The following is a 24,895-nucleotide window of genomic DNA, read 5'->3' on the forward strand; positions in this document are numbered from 1 at the left end:
CTGCCTTTGGCTCAGGCCTTGATACCAGGGTCCTGGAATCGTGCTCCCTGCTCAGCGGGGAGCCTGCTTCTCCCTCTCCCTCTGCCTGCCGTTCTGCCTATCTGCGCGCTCTCTCTCTATGTCTCTGTCAAATAAATAAATTCAATCTCTTAAGAAAAAAAAGATGTGATCTTAAAAAAAAATACCTATCACCCATCTAGCCCATCCCCCACTTCTCTCCTTCCCTCCATTAACCCTCAGTTTGTTTCTTATGATTTGCTTCCCTCTCTCTCTTTTTTTTCCTTCCCTTTTGTTCATCTGTTTTGTTTTTATAATTACACATACGTGCTACTCTTTTTCTAATGTGTTAAGGTAGAAGTTTAGGTTCTTGATTTAAGATCTTTCTCTAAGCACTATTTTTATCTGTATCCTGTAAGTTTTGATATGTTGTATCATCATTTTCCTTCATTTCAAAATTGTTTCCAGTTTTCCTTATGATTTTTTTTTTCACTCATTGACTATTTAGGAATCTGTAGTTTATTTTCTATCTTTTTGTAAATTCCTCAAATTTCTTTTAGTTATTTATTTCTAATTTACTTTCATTGGGGGTACAGAACAAACTTTGTATGATTTCAGTCCTTTTAAATTTGTTGAGGTTGGTTTTATGATCTAGCATATGGTTTATCTTAGAGAATGTTTTCTGTATGCTTGAAAATAATGAGTATTCTGATATTTTCAGGTTAAGTGTTCTATAGATGCCTGTTAGGTCTAGTTGATTTATAAAATTTCCTTCTTTATTTCTAGTAACATCTTTTTGCATAAAGTCTGTTTTATTTGCTATTAATATATAATATCCAACTTTAATTTGTAGTATGTTTTCTTTTTAGTCCATGTAAATTTTTAAAATTTCTGTTTTGGGTTTTTTTTTTTTTTCCTTCTCATTTCGACATCTATATCATCTTGGTTTCAGTTCCAATTGATTCTTATTTTCCCCTGGGCAAATCACATTTCTGTTTCTCTGCACATCTAGTAATTTTTTTAATTTTATGCTAAATATTATATATCTCACATTTTCAGTGGCCTACAGTATTTATTTGTTTGTTTCGAATGGTGCTTTTTGTTTTGATGAGTGGTTAACTTACTGGCAGATTATTCCTTTTTTTGCAGCATATTTTTAATTTCTGTTAGACATGTCTCCTAAAGCATGAGTTTGCAGGGATGTCTACACAGTGCTAAGGCCTTCAGCCTAGTCTCTTTTCTGGCTGGTCCGAATTATGTCTCTCAGCACTGTGTGATCTCCAGTATCTCTGCTTCGCTTATTAATCGTAGCAGCACTTCTCTGCCAAGTCTTATGAAGTCTTGCCCTGTGCATGCTCAGCTTAATATTCTTCCAAATAGTTTTTCTGCAGATCTTTGTAATCTTTCTTATGCATTCCCTTCCCTCCTACGCCCTGCCCCTCAAACTCTAGCGGCCTCTGCTGTCACAAAAAATATGATCTCTGCCTCCTCCACTCCCCTGCCACTGTGATCCTGAGTTCTCACTGTGCTGTGATCCAGAAAGTGCCACTAACCAGAGACTCTAGTCAATTGTGGGGTTAATCTCATTTGTTTCCCTTGTTTTGGGAAGCTGCTTGTTATCCAAATTTTGACAGCCGTTGTATATATTTGGTCCAGTTTTACAGCTTACAGTGTGAGGACGATTGCATTACCAATTAATTACTCTTTTATGATCAAGAACAAAAGTCAACTCATATTTTATTATTTTGGAGAAAACATATTTTTGAAAAATAAAAGGTATTTAAAAAATAACTTCCCTAAACTTTATTTAGGGTTTTCAATTAATTAATTTTTTATCCATTTTTTTTAACTTTTTAAAAGATTTTCAGAATGCATTATATACAATAATATGAGACTGATTTAAGTATCTTTGGTCACTTGTTTCTGTTTTGGTTTGTTTTGGGTTTTGCTCTTGTACATTATGAACAATGAATCTCTAGGATAATGATTTTAAGGTAACAGGCCATTTTCTTGAGATTATTTCATAATTTCTGCAGTTACAAATCAAACTTGATATTTTACCAATGGAAACAAACTGAAATACTCGTGAAGTCACTTTAATGCCAATAATTAAAGACTTTTGGAATATTTCAGTGACCTGAGGGTTGATGTGGGAGAAGTATAAACAACAAGTTATTGATTTAACCTGAATTAATTAAGACAAATGCTCTTTCAGTTCTATATAGAGATAAAGGCAATTCCATGAATTTATCTTAATCCAAAGTATTTGATTTAAAAACCTAAACAATTCTATTAATACAGCAAAATATGAAGGATCTTTAGGTTAAAATCTGCATTTAAAAGTTATTTTGATTAATATTTGTTTGCCTTTTAAGAAGCCACAAACCAGAGGAAGAGATTATTATCACAAATTATTTTGATTTATTAATGGCAAAACGTTATTATTTTACTCTTCACAGTGTAACCTCAAGACAGTGTCCCAGTTGGAACTGTTTGCTTCATAAAAGGTGGTAAGTGAATGATGGGGAATGTTCATTATATTAGCTAAAGTATTCACTGCTGCCACCTAGGCCGTTTTCTCCTTTGGATAGTAGGTAGATTGTAGTCCCTTATAATTACTTGCATTGTATGCCAAAGAATCTGAGTATGGTTTCTTGTGTAGCCCAAATAAAAGGAAGTTATTTCCTGAAACCACATTGCTCTGTTTACTTGGCCCTGATTCTTCTTAACAATTGCTTCCAACATTGGATAATGTATTTTTAGTTTTTTTTTTTCCTGCCAGCATTTCAGTAACTATGCATTTGTACATTTTCATAACACCTTTTTTTTCAAATGACATTATGTGTTTGCACATAAATTCTTCTCTTTTCCCTTGTCATGTCTGCTAATCTTTTTGCTGTTGTTGCTGCATTTGGCACTGCAAGTTCAATTTAACTTATGAAAATCAAGCTGTCTATTCTGCTTCATTCATCATTATCAACCAAAATCATTCTGGAATCAAAACTTGTTTTCTATTATCCTGTTATTTTTTGGTGATGATATATGGAAGGGAAAGTAGACAGTGGCAGGGCATAGGATTGAACTGTAGTTTATAGCAAACATCTGCCTCAGCATAGTAACCTTGTGGGATTTGTGCAGACTCTTATCTACAAAAATCAAAATTTAGAGAGAAGCCTTTTCTGCCAAATGTTCTTTAGATGCAGAACTCTCTATATGGGTCATCAAAAGAAAATCCAAATGTCAAATACATACAGATTACTCATATATAATTACAAGAACCAAGTATATCCTAAGTGTAATGAATAATTTAAATTGAATTTAGAAACTTCTACCTTTATATTTTGAAGTAACAGAAACAATTTAATAGATCACGGCATATTTTTGATAAATGTTTTCAGGGACAATCAAAAGAAGAGTGTTTTAATTTTGTTAGTAACTTGGGAGAGGCATAAACAGCCCACTCTTCTAGTACAAACAAGCAGGAGAGTGTTCTTAATCTGATTAAGATCCAATAATGAATGCAAAGTAGGTAGTATCTTTTCCTCTGTGATTGTAAAAGAAAATACATAGTTGATACTTGTCTTCCATAGATTTAGAAGATTGTAAATGGAAATTACTCAGAATCATTATCCTTTTATCATGCAGTTTTGCCTCCATATTAAGATGTAATAATTTTAAATATTATACATTATGTCAGTCATATGAATGTTACATTTTAAAGCAAGCATATAAAGCCTAAGTATTATAATTAATTCATTATCTGGGCAGGTTTATGAAAGTTATTTAATTTGGTCATTCATTTATTTAAGCCTTTCAGCTTTTAAAGCTCTTAATCCCCTGACAGAATTTGAGAATACCTATATTTGAAAGTGATATATCAATGAAATTATAACAATTGTGAGCAAAAAATACATTATGGGTTACATAAAATGAAGCAATAGGTTGAAAGGTTTCTTATAATTTTAATTTTGATGATAGTTCAATTTTGGTACTGTTTTGACCACAAAATTTTTCTGAATACTGTAACTTTAGTTTTACCGTATATACTTTGTATATAAATGGCTTCCAATTCATGATTCACTAATTCTGCTGTTTGGATGCCATCTCTATTCAGTAAGTCTTTTAGTCCACTGTAAAAGTCCAAACACTTGATATTGGAAGGCTCCTTAGAGGTCCTATAGTCCAGCTTCTGATCTTATGCAGAAAAACTCCCTAAAACATTCCAGAGATGTGGTCAATCAATTTGGAACCTCTCATGAAGGAGAAAGCCATTTCCTCATAAGCAATGTGTTCTGGTTGGGGAATATTTCTTCATATTGAACCAAAATTCTACTACTCATTCATCCAGATTTTTCTTTGGAGTTAAACTCAGAAAAAAAATTAATTCTACAATCATACCACAAATCTTCACATATTTAGGAATATCCATCTTGTCCTAGAGCCTTTAAAATATCAGATGAAAAATTTCTATTTCCTTCAACTGCTGTTCCATCAACATGGTTTTCAGACCCCTATATATCATGCTTTCCCATTTCCTATCATATCATAATTATATTTCTTAATATATCTATTAAAATGTAATTTTCAGGAGTATGTACAATTTTCAAATGTAATGGGCCTATAACAAAACTTGCCCTTTTTTAACAAGTATTTTATTTTCTTTAAGTCAACTTCAGACTGCAATAACATTTCTGCTAACTATATTATACTGCTGGCTCATGTTAAACACATACTAACAAAAAGCAGCTATTTTTTTCATTTACCAATTTGACAAACATTTAAAAGTACCTACTACTATTTTTACTTCTGGTTGGAAGCTGTGTTAGGTGCTGGGAAGGTACAAATGAGATATGGATTTCAATATAGTTGGTGAAACAAATGAATTCACATAAAGCTCAATAAAATAAAAACTGCATGCAATTGGATCACCGGGGAAGATTATTTAATACATTCTGAGAATCAGAAGGTTTTCTAGGAGGTGTTATATAAGCAACATCTTGAAGAATAAGTAGGAGGTAATTGGAGCAGAAAGCACAGACACCAAATAACATGATGATTCTTTGGAAAAATGAAAGGGTTTATGAGTACCAGGACATTAAGCTAATTTAATAAAAGACAACGTTTAGACAATAAAGTCTTCAAGGTTCTAGATTAAGTTGTCCTTTCCCATGGTCACATTTGTTAAAGTTTAACCCATTATTACTTCACTTTTTGATTATAAAAGTAACTTAAAAGAAAAAAAATGTACAAGGAAGGACTTCTAATACAAGATGGTATATTGACTACAAATGCACCTCTCTTATCCCTCCAGAAAAACTACTATAAAGAATATAAAGGAATAAAAAGCCCTAAATCCAAATCAATGAACGTAAGAATGGGAGTGTATACCATAGATTTCAATATGCTCCTGGAGGATGAAAATAAAGAGAAAAAAAGAAGCTGAAATAGCTGGATAAAAGTAACTACACAGCTTAGAGGGAATTACTAACAAGAAGGAACAAAACTGACTCCTCCCTTTCACCCCCAAAAAAACACAAAAAAACAAACTCTGAAGTTTGTTACTTACTTCATACTTACTATGATAAATAAATAAGTTTGTTACTTACTATCTTGCTTACTGTGATAGAGTCCAGAAAAAACACAGGATTGAAAATAGAGGGATTAAGATTAAATCTGTATATGGAAGATACTATAACTCTTTTTTCCCCCACTATCAGGTTATAAACCTCTTTAGGCAAAAGTTCTAAAGTTTCTTTTCTAGATAAACTTAAAAGAGTAAGAGAAAACACTTTTCTGTTTGAAAATCTAAAGAATATCCAAGACCTTACTCAATTATATTAAAGCAAATCTCCCTAACATACCACACCCACACACATAAACACCCAATCTTTAAACATAGACAAAGAATATCTGACACTTAAGAAAAACCTCCATTATGAAGTAGAAAGACCACTAAACAAACAGAAAATGCAATTTTATAGGAGGGTGAAACTATGCAGACTACTAAAAGAAAAAAAAAAAGTATATCTGGATATAAGGATGGGAGAAGATATTGCATCCAGAATAGAACATCCAGAATCAGAGAACAAAAACTAGCTCTTGGAAATGTGATCTATGATTGATGAAATGAAAAAAAAATTAAAAAAAGGAAAAGATTTGGAATTATTTTAATGAGAGAGGGAACCAATAAATTCTCTCAGAAATTAGAATAAAAAGTACAAAATTTTGAAAAACCAGAGAGCAGAGCAGAATATTAATCCACACCTAACACCACAGCATTAGAAACTCCTACTAAGTGAAAACAGCAAGATGTAAGAGAGAAAATTATCAGAGAAGTAATACAACTTGAGGTCTCAGAATTGAAATACACACATCTTTATTTATTTATTTTTATTTAAATTTTTTTTAAATTTTTAAGTTATTTCTGCACCCATCATGTACTCGAACTCACAACCCCAACACCAAGATTTGCATCTTCTACTGACTGACCAGCCAGACACCTGGAAAAACACAAAAATTTAGAGAGAAGGATTACAACAAGCACACAGGAAAATTCAAAACAAAACAAAACAAACTTGAACACTATTGTGAAATTTAGAACACAAATAAATGGAAATATCTTAAATGTTTCTCTCTATGTCACCTAAAGAGCAATAACAATCATACCTACTTTGATCTCAATATAGATTGTCAACATCCAATTCCATGTCCATGTCCAAAAATAAGCCTGCATTGAACAGATCTAGGGAAAAGTCAGTCCAGTTTAGAGCAAGAGAACCTTGAATTTTTAGAGGGAAGAACTTGAAGTACAAAAATAGAATAGATAAGTATAATGAGACATTTAAAAAGGGTTGATGATGAATTAGACAATTAATTCAGAAATGACAGAAAGGTAATTATGGTTTCAAGGAGAAACATAAACCTATACCATAAAGAAAAGTAATTGTATTATACTCTCTGGCTCTTCAGGGGACAACATTTACATGATCAAAATCAAGTCATCACTGATTAGTGACTTAACTAAAAACAGATATATCAATGTTTATGAAGAGTGAGGGAAAAGGGATGGTATAAGAAAACACAATTTTCTCATTACTTGAAGTCAAAAGATAATGTTCAAAAGATCAAGATTTAGCAGTAAAAGCACATATATCTACAAGTGATGGTCACTCATAGATGAATCTGCTAAAGGAGCTGGGACGGAGAGGTCAGGAACAATTTAGTGAAGCTTCTGTCTCATCTTGACTGATTATCAGACTGACCTCTTACATTGTCTTCAACACAATGGCAATTCTGTGTTCTTCTTATTTTTGTCCATAAAAAGTAGTGGGTACAAGGAGGATAACTCAAGTTAAGAGAAAGATAGATGGGAAAATTACAAAGTAACCTATTTATCAGCAGAATAGAAGCTTCCAGCCTCTAATACATTTGAATGTAGCCAATCTGGACTTGAATTCAGCTGCATATTTGTTTCCATGCTTTGGGCGTTCTAGTATATTATCATGCATACTATGTCAATTATACTGAACTGGAGACTGTCATTTTCCATCAAGTCAGAAGACAGAGCATATGTCTTCTCTATTATTCTTGAAATGAAATTATTTTACAACCAGATCATTTCAGAAATAAATGTGATTTTGCACATTTGTGGATTTTTTGTTATTTTCATTTTGTTAGATGTCTGAGAAGATTTTTTTTGACCAACGATGTAGGAAGTAATTATGACAGTCTTAGACATGTATTTTATTTTCCTTTTAGCTATATCTCAGGTCAGTTTAAATCCACATATACACACTACTTTCACAATGGTCTCTATTGACTTCAACGAATCACTCTCTACTGATGCCCCCTGTGAGATAGAAAAGAAAGAAGCTTGTTCATAGATTCCCTGTAGCACATCACCACCATTGATCCATGGTTTTAAGGGCTTTAGCCACTAATTTCCTCCCACCAATGGAGAGACCCATTGCTCAGTGTGTTTAGACTCTTATGGCTGCCCACTGTGACTTCAGTTCTTAATCTGCCTGAAAGTGTCAAAAGTCACGCTGCTGTTTGGAGAGAGAGTGATTTTTTTTAAAACCTGCTACTGGGAGAGATGCTTTTCTTAGTACTAAGATGCCCATGATAATGGAGAGAGCTCTGAAATACGTGTGTTCTGTTCACTGTTGAATAAATAACCACTATGGTTAATCTACATATGTCATAACAATGCATTTTCATTAAAAAACTCCAGCATAGGTAGTATGCTTATAAAATTTGCATGATGATTCTCTGTCACCAATATTTAAATACAGGTCCAAAATTTTAGTGCCATTAACAAAGGAAATAACTTTGGTATTTTTAATATACAAGTCTTAAAGCTCTAGGTAACTACTGATTTGTATTATCCATACAAAGTGAATATATGAACAGTTTTTCTCTTTAATGATGTATTTGATTTCATACAAATAAGTCAGGTGTATTAAATAGCATAACATATATCAAGATACTTAACCTCACCATTAATCAAATAAACACAAATTGAAACATCGATGACTTATTTTTTTTACTTTCTAAATTAGAAATATTGAAAAAGTAATACTACTTAATGGTTAAAACAGTTCTAGTTGAAGAATAAATCAATTCAATTTTCATTTTGGAAAGCAATTTATCAATAGGAATTTAAAACTATTAAAATGTTTATTCCTTTTGATGCATTAATCCCACCTTTGGGAATCTATCAAATGATATTAACCTAAAATATGTAAATAAAAATATAAATAAATGTCTGTTTCTGCATTATTTCTAACTGGTAAAATTTGTTTCACAATATGGAGAAGATTAATTAAACTATGATACAACCACATTGGTGATATTATGCAGACATTAATTTATTTTAATAAGAAGGGAAATACTTATATAATACTTAGACCAACAGTCCAATCTTGAACATTTCTCATATCAATTGAACTTAGAAGCTAAAAGTGATCAGGCATAGTTGGTACTTGGATTAAAAACCAGAATGCTAGAGTGGTGGGGGTGGAAGGGATGGTGTGGCTGGGTGATAGACATTGGAGAGGGTATGTGCTGTGGTGAGCACTGTGAAATGTGCAAGACTATTGAATCACAGATCTGTACCTCTGAAGCAAATAATACATTATATGTTAAAAAAAGAAGAAGAAGAAGAAGATAGCAGGAGGGGAAGAATGAAGGGGGAGAAATCGGAGGGGGAGACGAACCATGAGAGACTATGGACTCTGAAAAACAAACTGAGGGTTCTAGAGGGGAGGGGGGTGGGAGGATGAGTTAGCCTGGTGATGGGTATTAAAGAGGGCACATACTGAATGGAGCACTGGGTGTTATACGCGAACAATGAATCATGGAACACTACATCTAAAACAAATGATGTAATGTATGGTGATTAACATAACATAATAAAAAAAAATTTCACTTAAAAAAAACAGAATGCTATTTGTATATGTGGTGTTTTTATTGGTCAGAACTCATTTGGATAAAAGTGAGAGATTCAAATCAACTAGCTTATGATATGGTTGCTAAATTTTAGAGTTGATCATAGAAAGAAAACCAAACCTCTTAGGAACAAAATTCATGATAGCATGGGGGAACACAAAGATTATAACCAGGACCCTGGAGCTTCCAATTTTTCCATCTCTTATCTTGCTTTCTCTTTGAATGTTGGCTTCACACACTCCTTCTACAGACACAATTCTATACACAGCAGGGCTCATGGCGCCAACATTTTTGTGGTAGCATATGAATATGCCTGCATCCACAAAGGAAAGGGCTTTTGCTAGGGAAAGTCTCTAACTGGCTTAATTTGTGTCTTGGATCTATGAGTGGTTCAATTCTAACTCCTTTCTTCCTCAAAGGAAAAGGGAGTAGATACCTGTCCATTGAGGGAATCATAGTATCACAGATGCCACCTCAGTATGTGCCTCCTGGAATACAATTCAAATAATGTGAGGAATATAAAGAAAAAAAAAAACTGGGGAATAAGTATACCAAAATACTTATGGTATGGGACTGTGGCTCTTAAAAAATAAACACAAATCAAACAACAACAACAAAAATAAACAGACCCTCTCTCTGTGCTATTTTCCATATTTTCTATAATGAACACACATTTATTATTATTTTTTTAATTGCTCCATAGATGTTTTACTGAGGATTGGGGAGGAGCACTTAAAATAAATGCATAATGATGTAAATATGTCAACGTATCGTAGAAAGGGCAAAATAAGAATCAGTACTAAAATATGAGTTGCTTGGTGGCATATGGACATTTCTAGGCATTTCTATACCTCAACAACTATATAGCAATAAAAGTTTTTTGACCAATTTAATTAATGATCCAGCTGCAAGTGAAGGAAGGAAGTTACAGATGACATAAATTTCAGAGAAATACAAAAATCTTGTTTCACATTTTCACAAATGCAGATAAGAATGTATTGATTATGAAGTAATACTGGCATAAACTTTCTTTTTTTTGGAAAATAAAATAAAACAGACTGACACGTAAATCAGATTTACTCTTCCAATTTATGTGACCTAACTTAGTAGCCCTGTAAATAATCCTGTCTCCACAAAAAAAAAAAAAAAATGGTTATAGGAACTCATCTTTGGACTTGGTTTGGCAAATCCAAGGTATCACACTACAAGAAACAGGAAATTCAGAAGAGTCTATTGTACATAGTAAAGTTTATGACAACTTTCTTTTCAAATCTGGGAGATGATCAAAGTGTGCCTATTTTCTTGAAACATGGCTATCCAGTGTATCAAAGGTTAAGATTTTTATGAGGTGGTTTTTCTGATAGTTTCTAAAAGTTTATGGCTATAAGCCTATATTACAGATCACTTATCTCCTCATATTAAAATATTAAGACCTTTTACTTAAATGTCAAGAAAAACCAATGAAAATGATAAGTTGGCACACTTTTCTTGGTGAGTTTTAAACCTCAGTTCTCTAAATAATATAAAAGTATAATTTATATTAATAAATTATTAATTATATATGTATTCATTTGTTTAGCTCTGGCATTACAATTTAAATTCCCATGAAATGCAAGCATGATTTTTCTTGACACTTTTCCACCAAGGCCTATGTGTTTACTTGAAAATGGGGACAGTTGTGGCGACATATTCTTTTTTTTCTTTTTTTTTTGTATACCCCAGGGTTGGTGGCAGGTCTAATGCTGTCCTTCCTACTGAAAATGAGAAAATCACTGCTCAGTGGGAAATTTAGAGGTCTGTGAAATGGAGAAAAATGTATATCTTACATGAACAATTATTCCCCAAACTTCTATATTAGAACAAATTTGTCTTATTAGAAGGTAAAATATTTGGTAGAAAAATCTACCCATGTATCCACCCTGTTTTTTGTAGCAAACAAGAGAACATAGGCACCATTGGGTCATTGTGATGGACAAATAGAGAAGAAATGGAGCTAAAAGCCAACTTTGGGATTATGCCTATAAGCCCAGGAGCCTTAAAAGTCAACATGACTAGCCACAGTAACCTTGTCTTCCTTATTCCACAATTTTCTCCATGAATAAGATATAAGCAGAGAAAGAACAAAACAATATCTGAATAATCATGTCCCTAATAACGTCCCTCCCCTTACAGAATCTATCTCCTGCCTTTAGAGACTAAAATCCAGAAAAGAGCCACTATCTTAGAATCACACAGCAGGCAAACTCAAGGAGTCTATTTATTTTTATTTTTTATTTTTATTTTTTTTAAAGATTTTATTTTTATTTATTTGAGAGAGAATGAGACAGAGAGCATGAGAGGGAGGAGGGTCAGAGGGAGAAGCAGACTCCCCGCTGAGCAGGGAGCCCAATGCGGGACTCGATCCCGGGACTCCAAGATCATGACCTGAGCCGAAGGCAGTCGCTTAATCAACTGAGCCACCCAGGTGCCCCTCAAGGAGTCTATTTAAACAATTCTTCTGATTGAAGCCTGATACTACTCTATTAGCTTCTCATTGTGTTGCTTCTGTGATGTTGATATAAATTGAACATGAGATTATTCCTAAGTTAGAAGTCTCCTACAGTTCAAACCCTGAACTTTAAAGGTGCCCATGGGTCAAGAGTAGCTGCAGTCACCTGAGTCATGCAACAGAGTTTTGTGCTACAGTGGGCACTGCCACTGGAAAAGATACTCCCCACATATTGGAGTAACATACATCTTGACCACTTTTAAAGTGCTTAGATCACCTTTCTTTTTTTTTTTTTTAAAGATTTTTTATTTATTTATTTAACAGAGAGAGATACAGCAAGAGAGGGAACACAAGCAGGGGGAGTGGGAGAGGGAGAAGGACCCTGGGATCATGGGAGAGGGATCCCAGGACCCTGGGGTCATGACCTGAGCCGAAGGCAGACGCTTAACCGACTGAGCCACCCAGGTGCCCTAGATCACCTTTCTTAACACTGAATAAAACATGTTCCATGAGTAGGTTGGATAGAATTACTTAATCGAATTACTCAGATCCACAATACATTCTTATATAGTAAGCTCTCTGCTCCTTCGTGTATGTACAGAATCTTTCGGTATATTTACGTCACCATGAGAGCATCCCTTCATAAGCACTTGAAATCACAGAACTAAGGACTTGTCGAAATACAATGAGATACTGTCCATTTGACAGGATAACACGATGAATTCCCGTTGGAATTTTGTGGTTATTTAGAAGGTGTTGCTGGCATTGTTTTGATTTTTCCACTGGCGATCTTCTCCTTAATTTAGATAACATTGACTTTGGAACTACACATCATGTCATTACTTTTCTGTTTATTCTTTTTTAGCTGATCAAAAATATTACCCCTTCAATAAACTTTTAACATTTTCAATCAACTTATCTCTTGTTATTCTGGTGATATATCTGGTTTGTGTCCACTAAAAAGTGATTAATTTTATCCTCTAATTAAACTCCTTGGAGTCCCAATCAATATTCAGTATTGAAGTAAAGGAGAGCATAAAAGAAATCAAGGAATGTTTAAATTCTAATCATAACCTTTATAAACATTGTGTTATTTAACCTTTAGTATGTAGAAAATAAAGATAATGTGTTCTGATGACTATTTACTGATAACTTTGAATTAATATTTCCAGTCCAGACGTTTCTCTGGAACTCCATATTCCTATACAACTATGTACTTACATCTTCTCTTGGATGTCTAATAACATCTCAAATTTAACAAATCCAAAGGGAACTCCAAACCCCCCTTTGCAAAATCTGCTCTTCTCCTTATACCCTCTATCTCTGTCGCCATTTAGTTATTCCAGTCCAAAACACTGAAATTATCCTTGATTCCCCTCTCTACTACATTATTTGTAATCCTCAAGCAAATTCAATTGACTCTACATTCAAAATATGGACAGAACCTAAACATTCATTGTCATTATCACTGTTAACCACCTTTGGTGCATCTACCATGATTTTTCTCCTGAATTAGTAAAGCTTTCTTCCTGTTTTACCTTTGGCACAATAATAAAGTCCATTCTTCACACAAAAGCCAAAAGAATCCTTTAAAAGTGTAAGATCATTAAAAAAAAAAATCTAAGATCAAATCATCAAAAACACTCCTATAGTATCCCTTCCTTTTCAGCGTAAAAAGCAGAGTTTACAGTGACCTATGAGACTCTAGTCTCCCCCAATCCTATCACTGTCTCATCTCCTTTTAATTTCATGTCCTACTCTTCTTTCTCTTACTCTACTTCAGAGTCTATGGCCACCTCATTATTTTGATAAATGCTGGAAATATTCCTGTCTCATGATTTTTGCTGTATCCCCTGCCTAGCATATTCTTCCTTCGGGCATTGACTGCTTCCCTCAGATCTGTGCTTAAATATCAGTTTGTAAATTAGGCCTTCCCCAAGAAAATTATTTAAAATGCCAATCTTCTGCAATGCCTCAAACACTTCTAACCCAATCCTGGTGTTTTTGCTTATCTGACATACAATAGGTCTTAGGTTAGATTTTTCCAATTGCGTATACTGAGAAAAGCATTTGATTGTATAGAGTAGTTTCTTAGGAAAGTGGTCCTAGAAAGCACCAGTAGAGAAATAGAGAGGTGAAAAAGGGAAGGGAAGGACATCGATGCAGGATGCATTAGGGAGCAGATTACTGCTGTGGTTAAGTAGGGCTCAATTGCCCTGGGAACATCTGGGCAGCTATAAAGAAAATACATAGGTTGCCTTACACAAGCTGTGAGCAACTGGAGTATTTAACTGTCAGTTCATTTATGACAGTTCCTTCTCTGCAAGCATATGCAGAATATGTCCAGGCAGCCATAGAAAGCCCTGAGGCAATTTGTTGAAGGCGTTTGCAGTAAGAAACCATTAGATCTGAGCACACAGAAAAAGCACTTGCTATTGATATTGTCAGCTACACTAAAGCTTTTGCACAATTCAGATCTCGTTATTGCCCACATTAAGTTCATTCACTTTGTCTATCACTGATGCTTTAAGGTGATAGTGCAATAATGTGATTTATAAGAAATACATACTTGGTCATTTAGACGACCAAAATATATTTCTTATACACATTTGGTCTTTGTCCAATGTTCCTGGCTCATAGCTCCTAAAACCCTGGGAATTTCCTACGATAAGGGCGATTAAGGGGTCCTTTGTTATGTTAATGAATGTGACATTTGGACCCCACCCAAGGGCAGAGGCTAGTTGCCCGGAGGATCAAATTTGTGATTAGAGGATTAGAAATTTGAGTTCCAACCATCCCCCAGACTTGCTTCTCCCCAAGAGGTGCTGGAGGTTGAATCAGTCTGTGGCCAATGACTTAGTCAATCCTGACCATGTATTGAAGCCTCCATAAAAATCCAAAAGGACTGGAATCAGATCGCTTCTAGATTGGTGAATATGTGGTTATGTGGAGAGAGTGGTACCTAAAGAGGGCATAGAAGTTCCATACCCTTTCTCCATACTTTGCTCTTTTCATCTGGCTGTTTAACATATCCTTTAATAAACTGGTAAACATTAAGTGTTTCCCTGAGTTCTGTGAGCTATTCTAGCAAATTAACTGAACTTAAGGAGAAGGTTGCTGGACCCTCTAGCCTATAGCTGGTTGGTCAGAAGCACAGGTAATAGTCAGTCTAGGACTAGCAACTGGCATCTGAAGTGGGGATGGGAGGCAGTCTCATAGGACTGAACCTATAACCTGTGGAATCTGATGTTGTTTCTGGGTAGATAATGCCAGAATTGCGTTAAATTCTCTGATACCCAGCTGGTGTCCCAGAATTGCTTGGTGTTATGAGGGTGGAGGGACATCCCCACACACATTGGAATTGGGCACAGAAACCCTAAAAGAGTTAGTCATAATTTCTAAATAAACAAGTAAAATGTTAAAACAGGAGTGTTACTGGAAAAAGTTGTAGATCCCTCCTGTTGCTATTGTGTTTCAGGATTTCTTTTCCTTTCATGCCCATGATTCTTGGTCATGCTGCTTTGGAAAAATGAAGAAGTAGACTAGATGAAGAGTGGTGGGTAGCAAAGCAAAGTTTATTGAGTGGTAGTACAAAGCTCCCAAAGAAGGAGGGGACCCGACCCGGTTGTTGTTGGAGTTTCTAAGTCTAGGGTTTTTATGAGATTTTTGGTGGGCTGTTTTAATCTGAATAACCCTCCATGCACCTGTCACCCAATCAGGTTTTTGTCCATGCACTCACCTACCTATCAGGTAGTTATGTGGGAAAGGGTGGAGGGCTCCTTTCAAAGTGGTGTAGAGTAACAGGATGGGGTCTTTTTCCTTTTAAGGGTAGTTTCCTCTTAGGACAGGGCCCCTTGCCCCTTCCTGCCTTTCTTCGGACTATCCTCTGTTAGCTGGTTCTCCAGCAGTAATTTGGTTGTTTGGTAAGTGGGTTAAACCAGACCTTCATTCCTGAAGGGATTGAGTTCCTGTTACCATGTCCCTCTCTGATTTTGACTGTTTCCATTTCCCTTACAAGGCTATTGCCAAGGCAAGAACACCAAAGGGCATCCCGGTGAATTCAGTGAGTTCAAAACAAACTGCTCCCTGTACCTATTAGGTAGAAACAATCTTATATTCTCATGATAATAAAAATACCTACCTCCCTTCTTTTCCTACCAAGTTTTCTGGCAGAACCCCAAACTGAAGCCAATTTTTATAACCTTATATTATTATTGAAGTGTTTCCTATTCCCCAAGAACCAAAACATTCAATTATATAGTTCCTGAATATGTACAGGCTGGGAAGCACATATTCTATAAGTGGAAGAGAGGGAGGATTATGGGAGTGGTCATTCCTTCCTTCAACACTTGTTTCTGGGTTTATGCATTCTAGCTAACAGGGACACAGAGCCTTATAATAGCCTTATACACACATACATAGGATATAATCTTCAAGCTGATGCCTTAACTGTGCCTGTAAAATGTCATTTCAGAGTTCTATTAGGTTATTAACTTGTGACTTTATATAGTCAACTACACAGATATTTTCTGAATTATTTTATGTGTAAATCATTTTAGTTTAGTAATATTAACATGATGCAGTCTTGCTCTCAATAAATTATATCTTTTTTCCTAACTGGGCTTCATTTTCCTCCCATATGACAGAAAAAGATTGGATGATTTATAAGAACTTTTCTAGTTCTCATTTATTCTCTTCCTTATCCAGATATGCAAAGATCTATTTCTGCATCATGTGGCATTTGTGCTATGGAGAAAATACATATTCATTGAATTCGACCTCATGTTGTCCACTGTGTGCTAATGGTATGTACCCAGATGCTATTTTTTCCTCATAATGTATCTCCTTAATTTATATCTACTTGAAATGTCTTGGTGTGCACTTTTAAAACAAATCCTTAAAATTATAGGAGCATTAGATCCCAGAAAGAAATTGTTGAAGCTAATGAAATCCAACAAACTAAGGATGGTAAGCTAATTCTGTAAATAACATAACATTGCTGAACATACCAGCAATTGGTAATAGCCATATTTGGTTATTATTTTCTGTATTTTCTCTAAGATGTTGACTAGTGAGGAAAACAAGTTACATAATTCATACCACTGTATAAACATTGAATAAGATAATTTTCTGAACCTCTATGAACACTAAAAACAACTTAGCATGATTTTGTAATTTCAGTCTTAATTGGAGAGCTAGAAACCCTATTTTCTAGATGAATTTTACCCTGCTATTCCAAGTTACCTGATTGCATATTTGAAGTGGTAAAAACTGTCAAGAATGGGCATAATCTTATACTTGGAGACAAACAAAATACCCTTACTATGAATACAGGAACCCACTATGAATAATTTATTATCAGAATTAGTGGCAGATCTAACTTTTCCCAATAGGTGGGCCCAGCATTTTACTGTTAATTAGTGGCAAGAATTACAAGGCCAATGACCTCCTAGCTATGATAATCTTATCAGCTTAAAAAACAAAAAGATTGTTACCAAAACCTTCAAGAGACAATATTCTTTCATGGGGTTGGATTAAAAGTTAGGTCATAGAGAGTGGACTAGGAAGCAGAAAACAAATTGCTTAGAATTAAGAATGAAAAGCTGAGGTTATTGTTTATTATTAGGATTTTTGTAGCTGATGGTCTTTATTTATTTATTCATTCAACACATATTTATTGAGTTTTGGAAAGTGCTGAGCATCCTTCTAGAGACTGGGAATATGATAGTAATCAAATAACAATCCCTGCCACAATGCATCTTAAAGTTTGAGAGTGTCTTACAGGAAGGAGCTTTTTTCTTTTTCTTTTAAGTGTAGTGTTAGCAAAGTATACAGTATGGGAGAGGGAGTGATAAAGACAATAAAAATAAACAAAATAGGAAGAAGTACAGTAAATAGAGAGGATGGAGAGTGTTTGCAATTTTTTTAAAGTGGGAGTCATATAGGGCACATTGAAGTGATGTGAATAAAGGTCTGAGGATGTGAAGCAACAAGCCATGAAACCATGTGGATATACAGAGGAAGAGTGATCCTGGCTACAAGAAAAGGATGTGCAACAGTTCTATCATGGAAGCTTGCCTGGCAAGCTCAGGAACATTAAAGAAGACAAGTGTGATGAAGGTGAGTGAGCAAGGGATTGAATCATAGGAGACAAGGTCAGAAAGCTAACAGGAGAACAGATTACGTGAAGGCTTCAAGTTCATCATCTACTCAAAGTGAAGTAGGAAGCTGTTGGTGGGCTTTGAGCAAACAAGCATCATGATCAAGTGTTAACACAAGAACTGTTATTGCTGTGTTCACAGTAGAAAAAGAAGGCTTTGGTGACAGTAGTAGGTTTAGTTAGGAATCTAGTAAAAATCTATGGAAGAGAGATTGGTCCAAGTGTATGTTGTCAGCAGGGTAGAGAAAAGAGGTTCTATTCATTAGGTATTTTGAAAACAGGAGGAGATGGATTTGTGTGTGTGTGTGTGTGGAATGATGAAGTTCTTATTTAATGATATTAGAAAGATTAAGCTTTGGACGTTATATAAAAGGTTTGATGTGATGTTCAAAATCTGAGGTGCTTATCTGTCAATCAGGTGGAAATATTGAGTAGACAGTTGGCTGTAGACATTAGACATTGATCTAAAGTCCAAAAGGGTGATAAGCTTAGAGACAGAATTTAAAGTGTTAGAATACTAAAATGACCAGGGGCACCTGGGTGGCTCAGTTGGTTAAGTGACTGCCTTTGGCTCTGGTCATGATCCTGGAGTCCCGGGATGGAGTCCCACATCGGGCTCCCTGCTCCGTAAGGAGTCAGCTTCTGCCTCTGACCCTCCCCCCTCTCATACTCTCTCTCTCTCAAATAAATAAATAAAATCTTAAAAAAAAAGAATACTAAAATAACCAAATGAGTGGAGAAAAAAGCTGCAGGAAAATAAGAATTTTAAAGTTACCACAAAATAGGCCTTTTCTTTTAAATTATAGTCTTTACATTAAAAGCATCACTTGATCTCATAGTCGATAGCTAAGCCAATAAAGTATCCATTCATCTCCTAGCTATTAGTTAATAATTTAGTCATGTTCAGCTATCACAATAATTCAACTATCATTTAATAATTCAGTGAAATTTCAAGATGAGTTTTTTTAATGCTTTCAGTTCACCCTTAGGGTAAATAATCTATACAACATGCATAGCATAATCAGGAAGGAGCAAACACACTTTTGAATCTCTGATGAAAATCACCACGGATATATGTTGCTAAGGACATCACATCATTGGGCTCAGGAATCATTACATGCAATGTTAATATGTAAATGCATGGCTTCTACAATATGCTTTTCCTAAATCTAACTCACAGGTATAATGAACAGAAAACCAATATTTAGTATTTTTCTAGGAGTGAGAATAACAAGTATAAAATTTTACAGGTCTTTGAAATTTATTGTAGTCACATAGGGGAAAAGTCAGGTTCCCAGACGGAAATAGATGGCATACTCTAAGTGGGTAATTTGAAGAAGAGTTTAATAAAAAGTGCAAAAGTGACAGCAAGATTCAGAGGGGTAACTTGGTAAATGTCATAAAACCAGTAAGTTGTATAATTGCCATTAAAACTTAACTCTTTCTGACTACAAAGTTTGCAGATTTAACATGATATCACACTCTTAACACCCACCTTCATGTTAAAATAGACAAGTCAAGGGGAAAAAAATTCAAATCTCAAAATATTTCAACAGACTGGTTCAAGTACATAAAGTTTCAAAGATTAATGTTTTAGAGAAGAAAATGAAGTATTGTTTCATTATAAGAGAACAATAAATGTCAGGGTCTGCATAGAATTTAATACAATTAAAATTACTCATAAGAAAGTTATCTAAAATCCTCCAAATTTTTCCTTTTATAGGAAAAAGAAACTTTATTATAAAATATTACATAAGCACTTAGGGGGATCAATAATTATGAACTGGGATATTTTGAGAGCTTAAGGGGGTGTTTTAAATACTGGTGCCAGAAAATTTGTACACATGAGTGCTTGTGGTCACTGTGTTTAGTTTACTTCCTCAGTGCTTCATGCCTTGGTCCCTTGCTTTCTGTTTCCACTATATCATAATTCATCCTTATTTCTTGCCCAGACCCATGCCACCTCTCCGAGTTCGATCACAAAACAGATAGTTTCTATTCACATTATCCCTATAGTATCTAGACATTAAGGAATTCCTACCCACAAGAGACTTCTGGGGTTAATAATTCTTCTAATCTCATGACCAGTTAAACCATCATGCTTCACATCATCATTATGATTCTTCACCATCCAATGTAAAAAAATCATCCATGCATTTATCTTTTACTATGTTGTTATTTGTATCATGTTTTGAGATTTCCTTTCCCTTATCAAACTTGTAAGTTTTCACCACCACCAAAACCATAGTTAAGAAAACTAGAAGAATCGAAATGAGCATCCCCCTTCCAGTATTAATAATAAAATTGTTTTAAAATGGTCACCAGTACTATGCCTAAATTAGCACATGCTCATAAGACTAAATTTGTAAAGTATAGGCTTGAATTGTAAGTCTATTGGGTTGATTGGAGTAAACCTAATGATGAATAGTTAAAATAACAGTGATGTCCAGTTAGCATCATAAAATAGAAACATTGCATGTCCCCTTGGAGCAATCAGATGAGGTAGAAACATGCTCTCCACTCATGCTGTCACTGCTGGGATCAGCTAGCAGAAGCACTATCTTTCCACCCACCCAGGCATCTTAGGGGACCCCAAGTACGCTAAAGTGAAGTTTTACTCCCTTTTGCTCCTTTACTGCGGGCTAAACATTGATGAGCAGATTATTGTGAAGAAGCTCTTTAGCTAAACACCAAGCTTTCCTCACCTTATGGGCAAAGGTATGATGTGAGCTGTAAATCATAGGATTATATTTCAGTGAACACATGCATTTGTATGTGTTTCTTGTACTTTGACAAAATGGAAAGAACTTGAGACGGATTTGTAAACTTACCTCTAACATAAGTAATGGCCTTTGGACAACTCCAAAACCCAACTTTTGCACTGTACCTTCAGAAATATTCATACTAAATGTCATTTCAGCTTTTTCCTTAAATGTCCGATATACATTCTTATCACAATTGGAAACTAGGTCTTCCCTTAAGATAGCACTCCTGTTGAGTTCCCCATCAAGTGAAAGCTGCTCTAAAATAATGAATGTTAAAAGGAAATTAGATAAAATTCAGCATCCATTCCTAATAAAAACTCCAAAAGGCAGAGAAGAGATCTATATAGACAAAAACAATGAAAACTTTGTTTAAATAGTATATAAGTTAGAGCCATATCTAAATATCTAGTACAAAATAGGGTTACCTACCATTATTACATAGCTTTGTTTTGGAAACTCCAGCAAGTGAACTAAAAACAAAAATATTTAAATAGGTACAAATATTAGAACAGAAAAATCTTCTTCAATTAAGTAATAATTTATCAAAAAGAAAAAACTCTGGTTTTATATTAGAATTTAATTAATGGTGGAATTTATTAATCTTGCTGAATACAAGAAAATATTCAAATCCAGTAACTTTTTCAAAATTAAAAAATATGAAATGTAAAAAATTCTATTCACAAAGGCTTTAAAAACAAAGCTGAAGTGCTCATAAATAAATGGAACAATAAAAATACAAGAACCTGTCAAAAAAATAACACATTTTATTGAAGGACATAGCAAGAACTGAAAAAATTGGAAAAGCATACCATATTCTTGGGCAGAAATACTTATTATCAAAATGCCAACATTACTAAACTCTATGTATAAATATCGACTTATTTCAACTAGAATTCTAAAAAAATATTTAGTAATCAGAATTTCAAAAGTTCTTCAGTTTACAAAAAAGGACAAATGACAGAGAAAATTCAAAACAAGGACAATAAACAGAAAATGAAGAAAGGTAGAAATAAAGATAGATTTGGTTTTCCTAATCATTCATTAGCTAATCATTCATTAGATCCAAATGATGAAATCATTTATTTCCTAATCATTCATTAGATTCAAATGATGAATCCACTGTAACCTTAAGTACGGTATTAACATAAATTAGAGAAGTAAACTATTAGGATCAGATAATCAGTCCAGGCTCCATTTTCCTTATGTAAATTTTTAAAAGTTGCAACATATATAAAAATGTATATACACATGTACTTAGACACATGTATGTTCTGAACATTATATATTAGTATAATGTTTCAGAAGACATATGTGCACCTATTCACATATAAAGTGTGTTGTGTGTGTATACATGTAGACACACAAAACCCAAATACACAAAGAATATGAACCAGCAACTGTGTTAAGATACATTTACTGACTGCTTATTTTAGAATCACACACGTACGTAAACACACATATAGGTACACACATACCCTCAGAAGCACATACATACATTTTTAACCTCACATATTTACAAAATATACTTTCTTAAATTTTTTTAAACATTTTTAAAGATTTACTTATTTCTTTGTGTGTGAGAGAGAACATGAGTGTGAGTGGTGGGAGGGACAGAGGAAGGGAGAGAGAGAAGCAGACTCTCCACTGAGTGAGAAGCCCAATGCAGGGGCTCAATCCCAGGACCCTGAGATCATGACCTGAGCAGAACTCAAAAGCTAAACGCTTAACTGACTGAGCCACCCAGGCACTCCACAAAATATTCTTATGTATTCGATGTTTCATAACTTTTCGTATTTTAATAGACTTTATTTTTAGAGCACATTTAGGTTTACAGAAAATTGAACAGAAAGTACAAAAATTCCCCCATATGCTCCTCTTACACTGCTCTTCGGACATTTTTTCTCTCTAATTAACATTTTGTCTTAATGTGGAATGAATGAACCAATATTGATAAATTATTAACTGAAGTCCTTAGTTAGGGTTCACTCTTTGTGTTGTACAGATCTATGGGTTTGAAAAATGCATGTTAAGTGTGTACCATTACAGTATCTTCCAGAACACTTGCACCACCATAAACATCTGTGCCCCACCTATTCAGCTTTTTCTCCCTCTCCACAAGCCACTGGTAACCATTGATCTTTTTACTACACGGTTAGTTTAGCCTATTCTAGAATATCATATAGTTGAAATCTACAGTGTATAGCCTTTTCAGACTGACTTATTTGATTTAGCAATATGTGTTTAAGCTTCTCCATGTCTTTTAGTGGTTTGCTGCTCATTTTTAAAAATTTTTTGAATAATATTCTATTGTATGGATGTACCACAGTTTAGTTATCCATTCACCTATTGAATGACATATCGATTGCTTCCAGTATTAGGCAGTTATGAATAAAACTGTTACAAACATTCCTGTGCAGGTTTTTGGAGTCACTAAACATTTTCAATCAGTTGTGTAAATACCATGGAGTGGGATTGCTGAATCATATGATAAGTGAATGTTTAACTATGTAAGGAGCTGTCAAATTGTCTTTCCCTGAAGTTTTACCATTTTACATTCCCACCAGCAAAGGATAAGAGCTCTTGTTGCTCCAAATTTCTGCTAGCATTTGGTATCCTCAGTATTTTGGATTTCAGGCTATCTAATAGGTGTGTAGAAGTATCTCCTCCTTTTAATTTGCAATTCTCTAGTGACATATGGTAAGCATCTTTTCATATGCTTATTTGTCATCTGTTTATTTTTGATGAGGTGTTTGTTCAGATCTTTTGTCCATTTTTAAAAATTGGGTTGTTTGATTTCTTATTGTTGAGTTTTAAGAGTTTTTTTTGGATATTTTGGATAAAGACCTTTATCCCATATGTATTTTGCTAAAGTCCTCCAGTCTATGGCTTCCCTATTTTCTTAACAATGACTTCTCCAAGGGTGCCTGGGTGGCTCAGGCGGTTAAGCGTCTGCCTTCAGCTCAGGTCATGATCCCAGGGTCTTGGGACTGAGACCGGTGTTGGACTCTCTGTCACGGGACTCTCTGCTCAGAGGAGAGCCTGCTTCTCCCTTTTCCTGCTTCTGCCTTTTCCTGTTGCTCCCCCTGCTGTGCTCGCTCTCTCTCTCCATCAAATAAATAAATAAAATCTTTAAAAGAAAAAAACAAAAACAAAAACAAAACAAAACAAAAAACAATGATTTCTCTAGAACAGAGGTTTTTAAATTGTAATGAGTCCAATTTACCAACCTTTTCTTTCATGTCTTGTGAAACAGCTAAACCCAAGCTCAGTTAAATTTTCTCTTATATTATTTTCTAGAAGTGTTACAATTTACATTATACATTAATATCTATAGCTATTTCCTGTTTAAGGTGTAAGGTCTGTGTCTAAATTCATTTTTTTTTTTTTTTTGTATGTTGGTGCCCATTTGTTCCAACACCATTTGTTGAAAAAATGATCCTTTTCCATTGAATTACCTTTGACCCTCTGCAAAGGGTTGGTTGATTATGTCTCTGTGAGTCTATTTCTGGGCTTTCTATTCAGTTTCATTGATCAACATAGCTCTTCTTTTTCCATTACCACACTGTCTTAATTACTGTAGATTTATAGTAAATGTTTAGTTCAGATAACATCAGTCATCTGACTTTGTTTTTTTTCTTCAGTATTGTGTTGGTTTTTCTGGGTCTTTTGACTCTCCATATAAACTTTAGAATCAGTTGCCAATATCCAAAAAAATAATTTGCTGGGATTTTGATTTGTGTTGCTTGGAACCTATATATCAAACTGGGAAGAATTGACATCTTAATAACATTGAGTCTTCATATCCATTGACATGGAATACCTCTCCATCTTACATTTTCTTTGATTTTTTTAAATTAGAGTTTTACAGTTTTCTTCATATAGGTTTTATATGTATTTTGTTAGAATTAAAATTAAGTGGGCGCCTGGGTGGCTCAGATGGTTAGGCGTCTGCCTTCGGCTCAGGTCATGATCCCAGGGTCCTGGGATCGAGTCCCGCATCGGGCTCTCTACTCCTTGGGAGCCTGCTTCTCCCTC

This window comes from Leptonychotes weddellii, chromosome 5, assembly GCF_054177405.1.
Source record: "Leptonychotes weddellii isolate Sample4059 chromosome 5, ASM5417740v2, whole genome shotgun sequence".
NCBI classification, from domain to species: domain Eukaryota; kingdom Metazoa; phylum Chordata; class Mammalia; order Carnivora; family Phocidae; genus Leptonychotes; species Leptonychotes weddellii.